We start from the raw sequence: 4,480 nt of genomic DNA on the forward strand, positions 1-4,480 counted from the left end.
CTACAAGTAGGAGATTTTTAGAACAATTATCTGGCCACTCTGTCCCCTCCCGCAGGGGAAGTGGGATTCCTCCTTCCAACTTGGCTAATTCCACCCCGGGAGGGAGGGGCCCTCCCAGGTGCCCTAGACCCTTGCACCTGCTCCTCTCCCTATGCACGCAGCAGGCTCCTCGGAAGGAGCCGGGATCAGAGATAAGAGGGGTCCTTGGAGGAGCCCCAGGAGAATAGGGACGGGGCAGGAGGGGGATGAGTGCAGCGAGAACCCTGGCGGGGCAGGGCTGGCCAGCACGTCCAGGTCGGGCTGCGGTGGACTGAGCCGGGCCAGCTCTGCAGAAGGCGGAGGCTAGCTAGCCTGGACAGTCACATCCCACTGCAGGGCCCGGGGGACAGCCGCACTGCCTCTGTACCAGGACTCTTGCCAGCAGCCAGGCAGCGCCTGCACCGCCCCACACTCAGGGACAGACTACGCGGCCCCTCCTAGCTCTGGGCCCCCCCACCCCACAGCCCCTCGGCCCGCTCCCACTCGGCCTTCGCCTGCCCTCTGCCCGCAGCTCTGTCATGCGCTGCCTGCTGCACGGGGCCCGCGCCAGGATGGGGTAGGGGCAGCGCCAAGGAGCCGGGTGATGGGCCGCCCTCTGGGCACTGAGCAGCCTGCCGAGGCCTGACCTACCGCGAGGACTCGCGGACGTTGGTGTGGGCAGGGCAGAACATAGCACTGCGGACCCTGGGTGACGCTGGGGCGGGGAAGGCGTGGGGAGACCGGGGGTAGGGGGATCCGGGGCTGCTGTGGGCGGTGGGGAGCCCGGGAGAGCTGCTGCCACCCGTGCGTTCTGGGCAGTCCTGGAACCCGCCCCCAACAACTCCGGCCACCTTCAGGAGCCCCACCTGGATGTCAAGTGGATGCCCCAGTGCCTCCCAGCAGACTCAGTGGGTTCCATGGCTTCGCTGATGCCCCTCTCCCCATATTTAAGCCCTTAGGTCCTCCTGCTGGTCAGTTGGGACCTGGGCTTTGTGCAAGCAGGTGAGTAAAGGGGTAGTGGGATCAAGCAGAGCTAGTCCGTACATGGGACCTGTTAACCTATTCACTCTGGCACCCAACAGACGGGCCTCCTTCTCCTGTGAATGTGACAGTCACTCACCTCAGAACCAGCTCGGCCACTGTGTCCTGGGACATCCCAGAAGGCAACATTGTCATTGGCTACTCCATTTCCCAGCAAGTACGAATTACCCTTCTGCTCCCTCAGCCTGTGTCCTTGGAACTCTGAGCCTTCCTTCCGTTACCCCCACTGGGGACCAAAGCTCCCCTCCCCGTGGTGGGGGAATCTGGGAGCTGGTGTCCCCTGGCTCAAGCTGCCCTTGTCATCCTACTCCGTGGAGTGCTTGGATGTTTGAGTCCTGGGACTGGTGTGAGACCACCCTCCTGTCCCATCATCTCCCCGCAGCGACAGACTGGCCCTGGGCAGCTTGTGATCTGGGAGGTGAACACCACCACGTGGGCCTGTGCCCTCTGGGGACTGGCTGAAGACAGCGACTACACGATGCAGGTTCGGAGCATCGGCCTTTGGGGAGAGAGCCCCCCAAGGCCTCGGGTGCACTTCTGAACTCTCAAGGGTTCTGACCGGCTACCCTCCAACAGCTCAAGCCCAGGTGAGAGGCTCAGCTATCCTCCACTCCCAAAAGCTTTGGATTCTCTGGCTTTTTACCTGCCCTTTAGCCTCTTGTTTACTTCCCCCCAAACAAGCCAGTCTAGCTTAGATGAATAAAAGGCTGACTTAATTCATCATACTGCCAAGAAACGAAGGAATAAGGTTGGCAGGGGACTGGGTATAAACAGGCTGATAATGAATTGTTTGGGAGAAGGGCTTTTAAGCTTCCTTTTCCCCACCGTCTGTTCCTAGCCGCCGCAGTCTGTGTGAATACTTGCCCGCAACGGTCCTGCTTTTTTGGTCTCTAACTACCTGTCCACCTTCCTAGAGAGGGGCTCGCAGGGGCAACCCTGCCCCCAGACTCTCCATCCTTACGGGTCTGCATAGAAGAGCTCTGTGGCCGCTCCCCATAACCTGGAGTCTATCTCTTTCTTCTCAGGTGACATCACAGTGGAGGGTCTGGATGGACAGCGACCACTGCAGACAGGGGAAGTGGTTATTGTGGTGGTGTTGCTCATGTGGGCCAGTGAGTGAGCAGCTGCACGGGGCACCAAGGATTGGGGGAGTGGGGGCTCAGTGAGGGTGGGAGGTGGTGAAGGCTGTCAGGGGAAAAGGCAGGGAGGGAAATGCAGGGGAGATGCTTAGTTGAGGGTGCGCAGAAGTTTGAGGAGAGGAAGGCTAAGAGGGTGGTGCTCGCATATGAGCACCCGAAATTCAAGGGTTTTCTTCTCAGATTTTCTAGAAACCGTGTGGGTATCTCACTGCCCTTCAAGGCTGTGAGTGGGGAGGTCAAGATCAAGGTGCAGATTGTATTGTTGTGTCTCAGCTGTAATTGGGCTCTTCTGCTGTCAGTATGATATCATCAAGGACAACGACTCCAACAACAACCCCAAGGAGAAGGGGAAGGGGCCAGAACAGAGTCCTCAGGGAAGACCAGTGGGGACGAGACAGGTAATATGATGTGGGGCCAGTGAGGGAGGGAAGGGTGATTTCGCTTCTAGAAGCAGTCAGGGAAAGGGAGAAGGCCAAAGAGGGGCAGGAAGAGAAAGGAAATGGATATTTGGGATGAAGGAGGCTCTTACCTTCCTGACATGAGACTCAAGCCATTTTTTTTCAAAACAGAAAAAGTCACCATCCATCAAGACCATTGATGTATGAGTGAAGAAACCGAACTCGAAAACAGATGCACTAACAACCTGGGGATGGGGATAGGGTCAGGGAGAGCCTCAGTTGGTGATCTGCCCAAGACTGAAGGATCCCATAATCTCTTAGAGGGTAATGACACTCCCACAATCTCAGGCCTGGTACCCATCCTCTTTCCACTGTGAGCAGGGCCAGAAGGTAGGTCTCTTAGGGGCTGTGCCCCTGGACCTGGGGAATGGCTATCAGATGGGATATGTCCTTCCATCCCCCAGGTCAAGGGGAGAGACACCTGTTCAACTGTATCCCACTAAGTCCCAGATGGGGCCCCCATCGCACCTGCATCAGGTCTCTCGGCATCCCCAGCTGCCCCCACATCTTGCCTCTGGGTCTCAGAGAGGGGTGTTTCTTGGGGTTCTCCACCTCCCCCAGCAACTCAAAGGAATTGTCTGGGTCTGGGGCAGATGCTGCACTGCACTACTCCAATGTCTTCCACGGAGCCTCAGGTGCTCCCCCTCTCACCTGGTAGCCCCCCTCCCCCAGCTGCTGCTGGTGACCTCACCCCTTGGACATTTTTCCAATAAACGTTCTTGGACAAACTGGAGATGACTGTATGGGACACTGTATAGTATGCTGAAGACACTTCCCCATTGTCTCTCCCCTGACCACAAGGGCCTCTCACACCACCACCAACTCCACAGGAACACTCTCATTGTTTTAAGGCATTTGTTTTGATTCTATAACCTGGAATGGGTGGGGAGAGGACAGAAATGGGTATAGAAAACTAGAGCCCTAATTCCTTTTGTTTTGTTCAGTGAGAAGGGCGGAGAAGGAAAAGAAGGGGCGGGGGGATATAAATTCTCCTGCATCCGTGGAAACGAAGGTTATACCACACGAGAGGGGCCGGTAACCTTTTCAAGTTCACTGCCCACATTGACACCCAAGCTTTTCACCATTTATTCCTCTGACTCCTCCATCAACCTCAGTTAATTTCCAGAAAAGGACTGAGTGGTGTTTGGGACAAATCAAAGAGCAGCTCCACTAATGGAACCTTCAGTCCACGTGCTCCTACCCTGTGCCTCCTGTACTTAGAGTCTTCCCCGCCCTCACTCTTCCTTTTGTTTCTGTCTGCCTCTGTCTCTGCTGATTCGGTCAAAGTCAATAATAACTGTAAAGTGTAAGTGAGTTTATATTCACTCTCTGCCACTATATCCAGAGGAGGATTATGGAAATAAAACTGAGGGGTTGGAACTCCCCTGTCAAAAGACTTATACTTTGGGCTCTGGGGCTACTTCCTTCCTGTGAAAGTAGAGGCTTTCCTCTACTCTTTCCTAAATTCCAAGGGTGGGGAATGGTGCCAATGAGAGAAATACCTGTTGATGTTTGCAAGCACTATGGGGGAAAGGCTGCAGAACCCAGAATCTGGACATCATATGCTATACTCTCTAGAGAATCAGAGGTCTTCTCAACTTCGGATCTTTCCAGAGGAGGTGTATGAACTCTCCTTTCTGCATCTCAGTCTCTCTGGCATGTTACAAGAATTTAGGCCAGTAATTCTGAAAGGGACCCCAATCCAAATAGATCAAGAAGTCATTATCCTTTCTACTTAACCTAGCTCCAACCCCAGGTATCACAGACTTAACTTCATCCTATCAGATAAGCCAAGTTCTCATTTGCCCTCTGCCTTGAACCACA

The 4,480-nt window shown here is 55.1% G+C and overlaps 1 pseudogene; it reads left to right on the forward strand.

The window, feature by feature from the left end:
• Positions 1-622: 622 nt before the first annotated feature.
• LOC123927157 lies at positions 623-3,316 on the forward strand (annotated as a pseudogene).
• The last annotated feature ends 1,164 nt before the right edge of the window (positions 3,317-4,480 follow it).

The sequence above is a fragment of the Meles meles genome, chromosome 16 (assembly GCF_922984935.1).
Source record: "Meles meles chromosome 16, mMelMel3.1 paternal haplotype, whole genome shotgun sequence".
In the NCBI taxonomy this organism is placed as follows: domain Eukaryota; kingdom Metazoa; phylum Chordata; class Mammalia; order Carnivora; family Mustelidae; genus Meles; species Meles meles.